The 16862-nt window shown below is 42.2% G+C and overlaps 1 long non-coding RNA gene across 1 annotated transcript in view; it reads left to right on the plus strand.

Annotated features, from left to right (window-relative positions):
• LOC135404392 (uncharacterized) overlaps positions 1-16862 on the plus strand; it is a 38104-nt gene that overhangs the window by 15310 nt on the left and 5932 nt on the right. Inside the window, exon 3 of the long non-coding RNA XR_010425654.1 lies at positions 15852-15926. This is a non-coding gene — a long non-coding RNA (uncharacterized LOC135404392). The remainder of the gene's footprint in view (positions 1-15851; positions 15927-16862) is intronic.

Raw genomic sequence — 16862 nt, forward strand, 5'->3', positions numbered from 1 at the left:
TGCAGTTTTTTTTTTTGTTCTTGTTGTTTTTTTTCTTTAAATACTTGGAAGATTTTGTAGGTAAACTGTCTTGTGTGCATTTAGCACCTAAAATGTTTATGTGTAAGAAACCACTATGCTCAACTAGGAACTGAATAGGTATTGCTGGCTTTTGTGCAGAAGTCTTTCAAACATTTTTTTGCACCAGTTGTTTATAAGCATCATAAAAAAGAAAGTCCTTGATCAGAAGAAATTAGCAATGCACATATTCATTTCAATTTAAATGCTTAACAGATTCCAAATACAGATTTTCAAATCAGTGAAAATTAATTTACTCAGATGTTCATACTGTGTTACCAGTACATCAGAATGCTCTGGGAAGTCAGTTGATAAAACAAATGTAGATATACATGCCAGACTGGTCAGCAAGAGTGTGTTTTGCTTGTTAGTCTTTTGAATTGTTGTATGAGGATAATATGTAGTAAGTTAGGGAACTCCAGTTTTGTGGAGATTGCTACAAAGAAAGGTGTGGATTTTGGTCAAAAATCTTGTGTAAAAAAAAAAAAAAGCATTGAGTTCTCAAATCTACAAAAAAATTGATAGAAGCTGCTGATAATTAATCAAAATATATTGCTCATCATAGTAATTAAAAAAAGTTTTCTCAGTTGTAGTTTAAGCCCAATGGCCACTAAGCACCATGCAGCTGCTCACTCAACCCCCCCCAGTGGAATGGGGAGGAGAATCAAAAGTAAAATTTGTAGGTTGAGATAAGAACAGTTTAATAAGGGGAAACAAAGTAAAATATAATTATAGTAACCAATGATAATTTTAATAAAAGGGAAAGGAAAAAACCAAATTATGCACAATATAATTGCTCACCACCCATGGACAGATGCTAGACCCTGTTACCAAACCCAGATCAACCCCCATTCTGGGTAACTCCCCCCAGTTTATATACTGAGCATGACGTTCTATGGTGTGGAATATCCTTCTGCCCATTTCAGGTCGCCTGTCCTGGCTATTCTCCTTCCCAATTTTTCTTTTGTGCACCTCCTCATTGACAGAGCATGAGACACACACAAAAAAAAAAAAATTCCTTGATTTAGGCTAACTATGATTTAGCAATAATCAAAACATCAGTGGATTAACAACATTTTTCCCATTCCAAACACAGCACTGTACCAGCTACTGAGAAGAAATGAACTCTATCCCAGCTGAAACTAGGACAATATCTACCCCTTATTCCATGCCATTTACGTCATGCCAGGTCTCACACTTCCCAGTGCCCCATCACCTTCTCTATGTATCTATTTTGGTAGATATACATGCAGACATCATTCCCTTAGTCTATGGAACACCTCTGTCAAATGTTCATAAAATGTCCACAAAAATGTTTGTTGAATTCATTTAATCCATGACTTTGTCCTCCATCCTTGGTAACAGTCTTTCAAGCAGGAAAGATGGTGTGAGGTGTTGGATTGTTGCATGCTGCACATTTGAGTCAGTTCTGATTCCAGTTCTGCTGCTTGTTCAGTTTTATCAAAGTTCATTCGTCATTGGTGGAAGTGCAACGATCAGAGGGAAGTCAGGCTCAGATCCCCAGAATGCTTGTGGTTAAGATCGATGCTGTGAGGTGCTCAGGGAGGTGACACACACGTAGCCACCATAGAGTCATAATACATGGTGTTAGATAGTTATTAACATCATACAATTTAATTAATTGGCTATTCTCACCCAAAATCAAATCCCCTTGAGGCACACACTGGACTTCCTCGTCCTCTCACGTTATTGAGAGGCAATTGAATGCACCTTTAACCCACACTGTGCTAACCAGAGGAGACCCCTCATGAAAAGATGGGGGAAGCAACAAAAACAGTGCCGCAAGCATTTGATGAAATAGAAGTTGAGATTCCACCTGTGCTGGTTTAAAAGTTAACCAGCAGGGGAAATGAACTCAACTCAAAAGAGAGATTATAAGTCAGAATGACAATTTAATAAAATAATACAATAAGTACAATTATACAAACAAAAAATTGGTCTTAACTCACAAAACCCAAATGTATAACCCAACACCCTGGGGCATGAACAAAGTGGTGTTCCTTGGGCCTCCCCCGAGTCCAAAGTAAAGGGAGAGGGGAAAAACCTGCTGGTGGGAGAGCTGTTGCAGTCTGGTCAAAAGTGGTGATTGCAGTCCAGTTGAGGGTGGTGGTCTCAGTCTGGTTGAGAGCGGTGAGCTGCAGTCTTCCTCTGGATCCCATGAGTGGTAAAAAGGTTCCAAAACTCCAAGTTTATGTATTCTCCAGTTCAGGCAGGAATGCTCAGTCCTCCCCTCAGAGCGGGGAATTCCATAAAAGGGTATGAGGATGCTCAGGAATATCTACAGGCCTCTACTGCTAACAATTTCTGGGAAATGGCATGGAAGGCTATAGAATACACAGTTTTGGGTTACACCCATACCATGATGAACTGGTCTCAGCTGTCCTAACTAGGACACACCTGAGAAATATCAAGTCCAAGCTGTTAAACAATTTGAGCCACTAAGAGGTAACTTGTCCAGAGAAATTCCTTTTGGAGCTTGTGTTGTTTTCTTTTTCTAGTGTGGTGGGGAAAAAAAGTGTTTTTCCCCCTGGAGTTAAAAAAATGGTAACCCCCGAGGGGGTGGTGTCTCTCTTGGTGTTGACCCAATCAGCGCTCCTGCAAAATTTAAACATATCACAGCAGATCGGAAAAGAAGGGTGATGAGGTGGTTGAAGAGGAGAGTGGCCATGTTGTGAAGCCATGAGGAAGGGGCAGGAGCCCCGCTGGGAGGCCACAGCCCCCCAGACCCCGGCTGGCGGTTGCAGAAACTCGGAAACAGTGTTAAACTGGACCGAGGTCTATAACTGAGAAGCTGGGAGTTTTTCTCCACTGTGAGTGGGCAGCAGGAGCAGCAGCAGGAGCAGCAGTGAGCAAAGAACTGTGTCAGAAAGCCAAGAGATAAGAAGAAGCAGCAGAAACAAGCATGCAGCTAAGCAGAGAGACAGAGATCTCTAATGGGTCAGGCTCATTAGCAGGTGATAGGGAGGCATAATAAGAGCCTCCAAGAGAGCTACTAGGCCATTTGCTGCCCAGGCTTGGCTCCTCCTCGGAACCGATTAAGGTGAGTGGGAGGGGTCAGGCTCATTAGCAGGTGGTAGGGAGGCATAATAAGAGCCTCCAAGAGAGCTACTAGGCCATTTGCTGCCCAGGCTTGGCTCCTCCTCGGAACCGATTAAGGTGAGTGGGAGGGGTCAGGCTCATTAGCAGGTGGTAGGGAGGCATAATAAGAGCCTCCAAGAGAGCGTGAGCGACCTTCGCTCATGCACCCCACACAGGAGTGGGCAAACAGGGACGTGGCACGTCAGTGAGGGCGTGGCACGGCAGTTTGCACGGCAGTTCCCATAGGCAGGGCAAACAGGCAGGGCAGAAGCCTAAGGTATTTCTGCGGCTTTTTTCTCACAGCTCAAGGCAGTCATGCCTCCCAAAAAAATGAAAGCTGTTGCTCCTATTACCAGTAGAGGGGTGTCAATACAGACAGAACCCTCTAAAAAGGATGCAGCCACTCAGGCCTCTGGCTGCATAGACTGTTTGAGCCTACAACTGCTACCAGAGGACAGCGTGAGAAACACCTGCATATGATGTGAGCAGGTGGATGATTTGCTATGTCTGGTGGCAGAGCTAAAGGAAGAGGTGGAAAGGCTAAGGAGTATAAGGGTGAGTGAAAGGGAAATTGACTGGTGGAGTCACACCCTTTCGATTCCTAAGGAAGCCCAGCAGGAGGCGGTGAAGCCCAGCCCCCCCGCCATCAGGCAGACAGAACGGACAATATGGATGGGGAGGAATGGAAACAGGTGCCTGCTTGTAGAGGCAAAAACACCCCCTCTCGACCCCTTTCACCTGCCAGGGTGCCCTTAAAAAACAGGTATATGGCCCTGGTTTCAGAAAGTCTGATGGAGGACAGTCAGGAGGAAGATCTGTCTACAAGGTCTTCTGGTTACACCCGGTCTACTGGATCTGTTACAACTACAGGTAAAAGGAAAAAGAGAAGGGTTATTGTAGTTGGTGACTCCATTTTTAGGGGAACTGAGGGCCCTATATGTCGGCCAGACCCATCCCACAGGGAAGTTTGCTGTCTTCCTGGGGCCAGGGTGAGGGATATTACAAAAACACTTCCTAAGCTTATTCAACCCTCAGACTATTACCCGCTGTTGGTTGTCCAGGTTGGAAGTGATGACATCAATAATAGGAGTACCAGGGTAATTAAAAAAGATTTTAAGGCTCTGACCTGATCACTTCATGGGACAGGAGCACAGGTAGTAATTGGCTCAGTTCCTGTGCTAGCTGGGATGAATGAAGAGATAAATGAGGAGAGGTTTAGGAAAGCACAGCTTACCAATAGGTGGCTTAGAGGATGGTGCTATCGTCAAAATTTTGGGTTTTTTGATCATGGGGCAAACTCCATGTTGCCTAGTCTCGTCAAACCAGATGGGCTTCATCTATATGGGAAGGGCAAAAGAACTGTAGCCCGTAAGTTGGCAGGGTTAGTTAGGAGGGCTTTAAACTAGGTTTGAAGGGGGAAGGGGCGGCAACTGGGCTCTCCAGAAAAAAGCCTAAGGGTGTAGAGCCTGAGTTGAGAATAAAATCAATGGCCCAGCTGAAGTGCATGTACACCAATGCACGCAGTATGGGAAACAAACAAGAGGAGCTGGAAGCCATAGTGCAGCAGCAAAACTATGACATAGTTGCTGTCACAGAATCGTGGTGGGATGACGCACACGACTGGAGTGCTGCTATGGGGGGCTGCAAGCTCTTCAGAAAGGACAGGCAGGGAAGAAGAGGTGGAGGGGTGGCTTTATATGTTAGAGAGTCTCTTGACTGTTGAAGTTGAGGTCAGCAGTGACAAGGTTGAGTGCCTGTGGACCAGAATCAGGGGGAAGGCCAACAAGGCTGACATCCTTGTGGGTGTCTGTTACAGACCGCCCAACCAGGATGATGAAGGAGATGAATTATTCTACAAGCAGCTGGCAGATGTCTCAAAATCTCCAGCCCTTGTGCTTGTGTGTGACTTTAACCTGCCGGATATCTGCTGGGAGCTTCATACTGCAGAGAAGAGGCAGTCAAGGAGGTTCCTGGAGTGTATAGAGGATAATTTCCTTCATCAACTGGTAAATGAGCCTACCAGGGGTAAGGCCCCACTAGACCTACTGTTTACAAACAGAGAGGGGCTGGTGGATGATGTAGTGGTTGGAGGCCGCCTGGGGCATAGTGACCACGAAATAATTGAATTTTCAATCCTCAGGGATGTAAGGAGAGCCATCATTAAAACCTCTACTCTGGACTTCCGGAGGGCAGATTTTGGCCTATTCAAAAAACTAATTCAGGGCATACCCTGGGAAACAACCCTTAAAGGCAAGGGGGTCCAGGAGGGATGGACATGCTTCAAGCAGGCAATTTTGAGCGCACAGGAACAGGCTATACCAGTGTGCCAAAAGGCCAGCCGGAGGGGAAGACGGCCGGCTTGGTTAAATAGGGAGGTTCTAAAAGAAATCAGGGATAAAAAGAAAGTTTACAGACTGTGGAAAAAAGGGCTGGTTACTTATGAAGAATTTACGAAGAGAGCTAGGTCATGCAGGAAAAAAATTAGGGAAAGAAAAGTGGAATTTGAAGTTAATTTGGCTAATTCAGTTAGGGATAACAAAAAGTCCTTTTATAAATACATTAATAGCAAAAGGAGAGGCAAGGAAAACCTCAGTTCTCTGTTGGACTTTGAGGGAAATATAGTTAACAAAGATGAGGAGAAGGCTGAGGTACTTAACACCTACTTTGCCTCAGTTTTTAGCAGTAAGACAGGTGGCCCTCAGGACAACTGGCCTCTAGAGCAGATAGACAGAGACAGAGACCTGAATAGCCCTCCTGTATTCCAGGAGGATTTAGTTAGCGACTTACTGAGCCAGCTGGATCCCAACAAGTCTATGGGACCAGACGGGATCCATCCCAGGGTGATGAGAGAGCTGGCAGAAGAGCTTGCCAAACCGCTCTCCGTCATCTTCCAACAGTCCTGGCTCTCTGGGAAGGTCCCAGATGATTGGAGGTTGGCGAATGTCACCCCAATCCACAAAAAAGGCTGCAAGCAGGTCCCTGGCAACTATAGGCCTGTCAGCCTGACCTCGGTGCCTGGCAGGGTTATGGAGCAGATCATCCTGAGTGCAATCACACAGCACCTTCAGGATGGACAAGGGATTAGACCCAGCCAGCATGGGTTTAGGAGGGGCAGGTCCTGTCTGACCAACCTGATCTCTTTTTACGATCAGGTGACCCACTTGGTGGATGAGGGGAAGGCTGTGGATGTGGTCTATCTAGACTTCAGCAAGGCCTTTGACACTGTCTCCCATAATATACTCCTGGAAAAGCTGGTAGCCCATGGCTTGGACAAGTGTACCCTCTCCTGGATTAGGAGCTGGCTGGAGGGTCGGGCCCAGAGAGTGCTGGTGAATGGAGCTGCATCCAGCTGGCGGCCGGTCACTAGTGGTGTTCCCCAGGGATCAGTGTTGGGCCCAGTCCTGTTTAACATCTTTATAGATGATTTAGATGAGGGGATTGAGTGTATCATCAGCAAATTTGCTGATGACACTAAATTGGGAGGGAGTGTCGACCTGCTGGAAGGCAGGAGGGCTCTGCAGAGGGATCTGGATAGACTGGAGAGATGGACTGATTCCAGTGGGATGAAGTTCAATAAAGCCAAGTGCCGGGTCCTGCACTTTGGCCACAACAACCCCATGCAGCGCTACAGGCTGGGCACAGAGTGGCTGGAGAGCAGCCAGGCAGAAAGGGACCTGGGGGTACTAATTGACAGGAAGTTCAACATGAGCCAACAGTGTGCCCAGGTGGCCAAGAAGGCCAATGGGATCTTGTCCTGTATCAAAAATAGTGTGGCCAGCAGGAACAGGGAAGTGATCCTTCCCCTGTACTCTGCGTTGGTGAGGCCACACCTTGAGTATTGTGTTCAGTTCTGGGCCCCTCAGTTCAGAAAGGATATTGAGGGGCTGGAGGGGGTCCAGAGAAGAGCAACAAGGCTGGTGAAGGGACTGGAGCATAGGTCCTATGGGGAGAGGCTGAGGGAGCTGGGGTTGTTTAGCCTGGAGAAGAGGAGGCTCAGAGGTGACCTCATCACCGTCTATAACTACCTGAAGGGAAGTTCTAGCCAGGTGGGGGTTGGTCTCTTCTCTCAGGCACTCAGCAATAGGACAAGGGGGCACGGGCTTAAGCTCCGCCAGGGGAAATTTAAGTTGGATATCAGGAGAAAATTCTTTACAGAGAGAGTGATCAGGCATTGGAATGGGCTGCCCAGAGAGGCGGTGGATTCACCATCCCTGGAGATTTTTAAACGCAGATTGGACGTGGCACTGAGTGCCATGATCTAGTAAATGGACTGGATTTGGACCAAGGGTTGGACTCGATGATCTCGGAGGTCTTTTCCAACCCAATCGATTCTATGATTCTATGGAGAGAGAGAGAGAGAGAACTAAGCTCTACGGACAGAGTTTTGGGGTAAGAACTGAACCAAAAACCCCCAAAACCCCTTTTGAGACACCTCCTAGAGAGGAGGGGTGGTGGACTCCCACTTGAGGGGAGTCTTGGAATGCAGCAGTACTGGAGAGAGGAGCTGAGAAGCTCAAGAAGTCCTGGAAGCTGGACCGGGACGGCCAGATGGAATGCGGGGGAAGTGACCTTGCCCCCTGCCACTGTTGCTGCCAAGCTGGCAGCCTGAGACAGAGCACAGGAGCTCTGGTAGAACTCTTGAGGCAAAGGCTTTCAACTGAAAGCTGCCTGAGACATTCTGACTCAGGGGTGAACCCCCTGAGGAAAGGGACTCTCACGAAGACCCCTGCACTTCGTGATATGACGTGGTGAAGCGAGCCTGTCCCTGCAACCGCAGTCCACGGAAGAGAAACCTTCGCTTGGAGTCAAAGGGCTGAGAGGGGCGAGAGGAGACCCCCTTGTATGTATTGGAAAGAGATCCAGCTACAGCTGCTGCATTGAGGAGGAGAAACTGCTGCCTTGAATGTGGAAAGTATCTTTTCCTTCTTCCCTCCTGGACTTTTATTGGAGGGAGAAGAGATTTGATCCATTGTAAATACTGCTTTATTATAGGAAAGATAATTAGGATTATATATATGTAATGATTGTAATATAATTCCCTTTCCCCCATATTGAGTCTTGTACTTTGTCTGGAAAACCCCTCTCACACTGGGGTGAGTTGTGGGAGGGGGGCTTGGACTCGAGAATTGGATTTTGGGGATCTCAAACCACTACATCTAGGAAAGATGCTAGTACCCCCCCAGTGAAGATCAAAGGAACCAGTTGAGTGGGGTAACTGCCAGTGGATTTACATGAGAAAGCTCACAGAAAACAGCCAAAAGATGTAATAATCATTTTTCCCTTGGGCTCTTTTAACTTTTTGGTTACTTTTGTGGTAGACACAGGAACTGAATCAACAGAGATGGATTGTTCCTTCTTTTTAATAATTGGTCTGTAGCAGGCTGAATTTTCACCTGCCAACAGGTGAGATTGAGCTGCGTGGAACCAATGGAACTTTTAACTGCCCCCATAATTGCTTGTATTATCAATTTATTAATGTTTATGATTTGTTTGTGTTGTCATCAAGAGCGATTTGTTAGGAGACAAAAATATTAGTAGGGTTATATAAGACAGACCATTTTATGTATTGTTAGTTTGATTTTTGCTGAGTTCATTTTGTCTTTTTACTAGAAAAAAAAAGAATGGCATGGGAAAAGCTTTTACTTTTGTCTTATGGATGTATAATTTTGTTTCAACCAATTGAGAATTAGAAAATTCAATCAAGTTTAGCCTGAGAATTGGTACAAGAATTTTTTTCATATTTGGAATCATACAAATATGTATTAACCTTCCTAGTTCTGCTTCAGAAGGCTTTAGACTTTTTATGATTTGGCTAAATTTTTAAATAATCTTAACAACACAAAAGGCTACATAGGAAATGATTGAGTCCCCCTTCCTAAACCAGAAGGAGGGACAGCCACTGATTGCAGTGGGACATGGATAAAATACAGAAAAGCCTTTTACCAACTCTTAAGCAACTCCACCTGTAACCATTTTTGGAACCAAATATGTCATCAATCATTAGACATTCCAAATTAATTTAGAGACTTGTATTCCCACTTGAACATGTCTGATGAACTATTGGGTTTTCTACCAAGTGTCCTAAGAGAGTATTTTAACTTTACCTCACTTCTTTTGTCTATTCTAATCAATATGGTAACTATAGTACATTCTACACCTGTTACCTAAAATCGGCTCTTAAAAGAAACCTCTGAGTCTCAATTTGTGAGTTTTAGGAGGCAGGCATTATTACGACATGCTACATGATCACAGCACGCCAGGTGCCCTGGTAATCAGTTTACCAAAGTGCATGCAGAGGGATTTTCACTATAGCTTATATGTCAACATTACATGATTATTCATTTTTCATTCCCCACATTCCTGTTACATATTCATGACATTTCCCAACACCTATTAGTATATATGCATATCCTTATAAGGTCTCTGAAAGGCTTCACTGAGGATCTCTAGTAGTCATCTGTGTCTGGAGCCCCCCCAAAGTTTTAAGTGACTGCCTATGAACTTCTTTAAGACAATACACCTGGTTATAGAGTAACTTGATGTTGCTTGGCTGGCTGCCTCAGTTATCTTCTTCATTGTTTCTTTACTTTGCTTGGTTAGTTCCTTTAAATCACTTGGCTCAGCTATATATAGTTTCTATGGTACATTCCGCTGCAAAAACTATTAGTTCTTGTTACATCTCAAAACTCAGATATCACACTACACATACTTCTCAGTTGTGGGTGCAATTTACTGTGGCAGCAACTGTAAAGGAATATGATTAGGGCAATTTGCCTACTGAAATTCAAAAAAAGAAGGAAAAAAGCAACCTGGGATAATACAACTAAATTTGAAAGGGAATTTTCATTTATGACCCCACCAACAGCAAAACCACAGTTATTGTTTTGTGTCACGATTAAATCCCAACATAGCTGTACTCTATCTCCTGAAGAATAGAGTATGGGCCTGATATAAGGATGTGTTTGCATAAGAACCTTCTTTATGAGAACTTTTTGTATTTTGTATAAGAACCTTGTATGCATAGATAGCCTAGTTGAAGATACTATTACCAGGGATGCATTGAATTCCAAAATCCCTAACTAATAGGGCTCCTTGTCAATCACCTATTAAGGTAGCAAAGCACCATATGTACTAAAAGTTAATTTTTCATGGTGTAATTCTATGGCTAATTTCAAGCCCCAAATGTACTTAATGGACACCTGGACCTGCAAGACGAGCAGCTATACTGCACCACTTGGGGATGTTCCTAACTCACTAAGGTGTGGGATAGTACTCCCATCTATTTGCCCAAATTGCATCTTTCATTATTCATTAGCGGGAAGGATACATCGGAATCTAAGTTCTCCTGAACAAAGCCGAGAATGGATCAATAATATATGTGTTTATTATACGGTGGGGCAAAAAAAAGCTTTGGGGTTTAAAATAATTTTTACGCCTTCTATAGTTAGCACACAACACCAATGGGCCTTGGAAAATATTACATGGCAGGTACATAATTGGACCAGGTATGTGTTCAGAGAGCTTAACTTGCAAGTCCATCAAGTGTCGAAAATGGCTTTACAAAACTGGTTGGTGTTAGATATGTTATTATTAAAGGAACAATGGGTATGTGGAATGTAAAATCTTACTGTAATATTACCATTCACAATGCAACATTATCAATTGAAGAAGCCCAAGCTAAAATGAAAGAAATCACTGATCAAACATCAGAACTTTTCCAATCACTCCAACCCAAAGATTGGCCTCAAGGAGTAAGCCCCAGTTCCTGGCTGATGTCTGTATTTTGATCCTCGGGACTCATGGGGTGGGGACAGTGGCTAGTGAGAATTGGATTGATGATTGCAATTGGATTTGTATTTTTAATGATTGGGATAGCTATTGTACACTGTATGATTACTTGTGTAATTTCTTCTGCTGTTCCTGTCTTTTCTCCTCTGTCTTTTCTATGTACGCATCACCCCCGTGGACAACCCATGAACTGAGTAAAAGTCCCTGGAAGACAGTGTTTAAGCCACAAGGTGGTGTAAGACACTTAAAGATGACAATTGCCTTAAACATTGTCAAGGGCACAGAAGGAACTTGCCATAACATAAGCCACCACAGCGGGAACTTGAGATAAGCACAGAGAGGAACTTGCAACAGAAAGGCACTAATTCCAGGCCTATTGGAGGTGAAGTCTGGTTAGCTCACCCTAGTTAATGCATCCAGACAAAAATTCCCACTGTGGCAAACTGTGGGAAAGGAAGCAACTGCTTATATACATGCCATCCCAAGTTATGGGAACAGCATCTATGCCCTGTGGATACCTGGAACTTGGGCTATATAAAGGTGACACCCCAGAAGAACAACTCCAAGACCCCGACCACTGAGAAGACCAGAAGAAGGACCAATGGGATGCAATCTAGATCCCCGGGTGGTGAATATCTCTGCTTGATCTCCCTCTCCCTCCCCTTTCCTATTTCTTTCTATCTCTCTACCTCACATTTACTGTAATTAAAATCCATACTATTGACTTTGGCATATGGTCTCATTTGCACCTTAATTCAGACAGAGGCATCTTTTAGTAATCGGATCATAACAAATGTGATTGCTCAGTTAGCATTCAGTTTGGCTTTTTTAATGTTTTCATTACAAACATATTTGATTTTGTTGCCTTGACTTAGGATAAACACAACTTAGCAACCACCAAAACATCAGTGTGTTATCAACATTATTCTCTACTGAATCCAAAACACAGCACTGTACCAGCTACTGAGAAGAAATTAACTCTATCCCAGCTGAAACCAGGACAAGGTCACATCAACATAATGTTTAAGAATCCTTTTGCCACACCTTCTGGAAACATACAGTTACCTTTTTTTGGACTTTGTTATGAATCTGTAGTATATTGGTATGATCTCTTCCACAGAGCCAGCTAAAACACTGAAGTAGAATATAAATATATTCAGCAGCAAGTGAGAGAAGGGGAGGAATGAAGAAAAATAAAATCAATAAAAAAGCCTTAGACAACATTTGTAGATGCAACAGGGCAAAAGCTGGAGTTTGAGTGATTTTTGAACTTGAAGTACTGTTGTGTTCTCTTGAATTTTTCTGCTTACAAACAAAAAGAAGCAGTTGCAGCTTAAGGCAAATAATTCTTCTGGGCTGTGGGAGCAAAGAAATGTTCATTTCAGCCACTTAAGTAGGAAAAAGATTTTAATCAATAGTCATCAGAAAATGTAGTAGTATGCAGGATGATAATAAAATTGTGGATGAAGAGCTTTTAAACACCTGAGAATACAAATAACATCCTGAGACATGTTTTATGCTAATACAGTAAATAAGACCTGTAGTTTACTTATATAAAATAGTATAATTATATGGAATTAATATTGAGGGAAAGGAGGTTTTTTATGGGTTTTTTTTATTTGTGGATACAAACTTTTAAGTTAGAAAACATTGTTTGGACAGAATAAATGTTGCCTAAAGGCCTTCTCAAACATGAAATTTTCACAGGAAGCATACTTAGCAAAATTGGAAGGAATAAGTGGGTTTGTGGTTTTTCTTTCAGAAGATAAAGCTTACCAAAAGAATGAAACTTTCTGAAATCCTGAAAGATTTGGAAACCTGTTTATAAACATCTGTACTGTAGTTCATTCTTAGACTGCAATGTTAAAGAAGAGCAACAGCTTGAATTTTGTAACAAGCTTTTGGAGGAAATATGTGGGTTTTAAACTAGAGAAAGCAAACATAGAAAGCTAAAGTTGGACTGCATATTTTGTGTCTTTAAAGGGTGAGACATTTTTCAGGGTTCAGCCTATACTGCCTTGGACTCAAAGTAGCTCTTTTGACCCTAAATGGAGAGAAGGGAGATTTTGTGGTTATTCTTAATATTTCTTTCGTTGTTATTTCTGTGAGTTCAACTTCCCTCCCCTCTTCCTCCCAAGAAGTGTCTTATGTACTCCTCATGAGCTGCAGAAAAAGCACATCAGGAAGAAGTTCTCATTGATTTTTTTTTTGGCTATTGGTGGTATGTGTATAGAAACTCATACACTACAAAACAAGAAAATATATTATCCTCTTTTTTTCTTATTAGGAAACAAGTCTCATTAAAGGTCTTGATCTCCAAAGACTTCATGGGTTTAAATTCAGGACTTGAGTTAAAAACCATACCCCTCTTGCTGTATAGGGAGAATATGTGACTGTTACATAGATGTGATTCTTTGAAGCTGTCTTTAAATATGAAGGCTATAATTAATGTATTTTCAGTGTCTAGTGTTTTGAAATCTTAGCTGACTTCTTTAAGAAGAAAACTACTTGAATGCCTCTGTGCATTTCTTTCATCACTACATACCTGAATGTTCTGCCTTTGGCAGATGAATCACACACCGTGCAGTCAGGTAGAGCCATTTGTTGCAGATACTTATATTTATAGACTAGGCTTATGTAGTCCTGCCGTTTCTTACTATTTGTTCTCTATCCACCCATATAGCTTTCACAAAACTTTGCTACTTTTGACCCAATTTGATGGAAAAGCAGAGGTTGCAAAGATTTTTAAAAAAATGAGGATATAGGTAGAGAATAAGAACCCAAATTAGTTGTGCCATTTAAGGGAAAGGCAGTTGTAATTATATGAGTTACTCATTTCAAGAGACAGCAGGCAACTGAGTTTGTGTGTATGTTGGCCAGCCACCTAGCCTGTGGACAGTTCAAAACCAGGTACATCTCATGTCATTGTTTATCCGGCCAGAAAGGAAATATGGGATGAAGTGAAAAAGGGTCTGGGAGTGATGTGGCAGATGGGACTTTTGGGAACGTAGCATTCTATAGTTTGGTGTCCTAGCTGATGTTAATTTTGCTGCTCACAAACCTCATGCTTTCGTAAATTATGACTGTGTCTTAGTTTAACAAGATTACAACTTAAAAATTAAGAGACTTCAGGTGGAAGTGTGGAAAAGGAAAAGAAACAGCTTTTTATTAACAAAATCTGAATAAACAACAAATGGTGCAATCAAAACTTTCAGAAGAAACAAAACAAAGTCCCAAATCCCCAGGTCGGGGGGAGAAACCTGCTGCAACCTGGGGAAGGGGGGAGGGGGAAATGCAGGACTGTCCCGGCAGTTCAAAAGCTGCTCGCAGCCACCTGTGCTCGCAGCCAGCAATGAAAAAAAACAAGTCCTTTTTCCCACAGGCAGTCTTGAAAGCAGAATACCTCGGAGATGGGTTGGTCTCTCTCTCTCTCTTGGTTGTCCTCTGCAAGGTGTCCCGTGGGGAAAAAACTTCCTCTCAGGAAAAGAGAACGAGGCGGCCAAAAACCGGGCTCCTGCTCTGTCCAATCCCGGACCAAAACCCCAAAAGCCTCCTGAACAAAGGACTCCCAGCCCTCCCCGCGCTGCCCCGTGTGTGCTTCTTCGCTCCGCCCCCACCCCCATCCCGGAAGAAACAGATTGGGGGAGGTGTGACATTGGGAAAAAATTCCAACATCTCTTTTCAAACTTATGACAGACTGAAATGTCCAGTGTTTGTTGTCATATTCAGGTGTTGCAGGCTTGTCGGATCTCTAAACTTTGCCTTGGTTATGTGTTTAATGTCTCTTGTTGAAAATTCTTGTGTTATCTGAGCAATGAAAATTATTTTCTTTATAACTGATTTTTTCCACCTTTTTAGTTTAGAGAAAATAATCTGCTCTCTTCTTGCTCCTGATAAACATCTGAATTGATAATAATTATTTTTAAACTACTCTGCTTATGATCCTTTTCTTCTTTGTTTTTCCCTAAGTTACAGGGGAATACTGCCTCTTGAGAGTAGTGTGCTTGGCTGTATTCACAGAGCTTCTGCCCACAATACCTGAACAGCCTCAGATGAATGATGTTTCCTTTGACCTAGTGAACTGAGCACAGAGCCAGAACCCTAGCAACAGAATCAGGGTTAGAATTGATTGCTTGTTTAGTGGATGCTCTCTTTGTGTGTTAATTTCTTCATCTAAAAAAATACTTTCCTTGGAAGTGCTACACATGGAATCATAGAATCATTAAGGTTGGAAAAGAACTCCAAGATCATTGAGTCCACCCTTTGACTGAGCACCACCATGTCAACTAAACTATAGCACTAAGTGCCACATCCAGTTGTTTTTTGAACACTTCCAGGGATGGTGACTCCACCACCTCCCTGGGCACTCTGTTCCAATGCCTGACCAACCATTCAGTGAAGAAGTTCTTCCTGATTATCAACCTGAACCTCTCCTGGCACAGCTTGAGGCTATTTTCTCTTGTCCTGTGATTGCTCAGTAAGCATTCATTTTGGTTTTTTAATGTTTTCATTATATATTTCATTTTGTTGCTCTGTAAATCCCTGGTATTTAGACAGTGTTAGGTGGGTGATTGTTATGTCACTGTGTTCTGACTCTTACTAAAGAATGTTAAAGGCAAAAGGGAACAGCAGAGAGTATAGGAAGGAAGAAATTTTGGAAGTCTTTTTCAAGTCTTGAGCCCTTAGGTTTTATTTGTTTCTGTTCCCTACAACATTCTGTCAAGTGTTCTTAGATTATTTTTTTTTAATTTACTTCTGTGATTTTGCATATACTTTTTGAGTGGCTATTAAAATGGAGTAATTTTCAGCTACAGTAAAAATTCTTGTGCTTTGCACCTTCAGAGTGCATATTCGTCTTCAAATATCTTCAAAATTTAAATTATGCTTTTGATTGCTTTCTTTGACAGGGCTGCGATAGAGGAGGCATATTCAAGGTCAATGACAAAACTAGCCAAATCAGCAAGAAATTACACACAACTTGGGTAAGTGTGTAGAAGAGAGAAACACTTAAGCATGTTAAGCATCATTTGATTCTATTTTATTGATGATGTTCAAGGTAGCATAACTTTGCTACCTTTAATGATTTAGTTCTTCAGTTACTGTGAAGCTATGCAAAATATCATGCAGCTATGAAAAACAAGACTGTACAGTTCTTTATTAACAGTTAAAAAAAAAACAAAGCAAAAAGCCCAACACCATGGAGGAATTGCCAGTTCCTCTGTGTTTACAGTTGAGTTTTTTTCAGACATAAAAAAGAATGTGACTTTTTATTCTGTGCTCCCAAGCCTATGGTTATTAATTTGAAGAAAAAACATATGGTCTGCAAATGGAGCGGTGAATTTATTTATTTTCATTATTTCTACTTTTTCAAGTGTTATCTCTGTCCTTGGACATGTTAAGAATGAGACTTTTCAATAGATTTATTCCATAGTTTAATTAAAAATTTTTACACAGGATTTTTTTTTTAAAAATTGAATGATTAATGGATGTTGTTTTCATTAGAAAAATTATGCCAACAGCTCAGACTTCTTAGAAGAGGCTAAAGATTAATTTTATTTGAGTAATCACATCTAGAAATGTGGAGAGCTTTCATCAGTGCATAATTTGATACCAGTTGTTGCTGCTCTTCAAAGGTTCTGTATCTCCATGTTAGTTTGAACATCAGTGCTTTAAAGGCTATGCATGGTATTTATTTTTCAGCAGCATTGACCTGGAAACTGAGGTAGGAGTGTATCTTTAGAATAGCTGGAGAAGTCCATGCAGTATAAAAATCTAAGGAATGATCTGTTCCTCACCTTCCTTTACCATATAGTTAATCCTGTGGCTGTAATGATGAAAGACAACTGAAAACTTAACTAGTGTCTTGTTTTAAAGACAATGTATGCCAGGGAGGCAAGACCTCTGATGGAATAGATACC

The sequence above is a fragment of the Pseudopipra pipra genome, chromosome W (genome assembly GCF_036250125.1).
Source record: "Pseudopipra pipra isolate bDixPip1 chromosome W, bDixPip1.hap1, whole genome shotgun sequence".
NCBI lineage: Eukaryota > Metazoa > Chordata > Aves > Passeriformes > Pipridae > Pseudopipra > Pseudopipra pipra.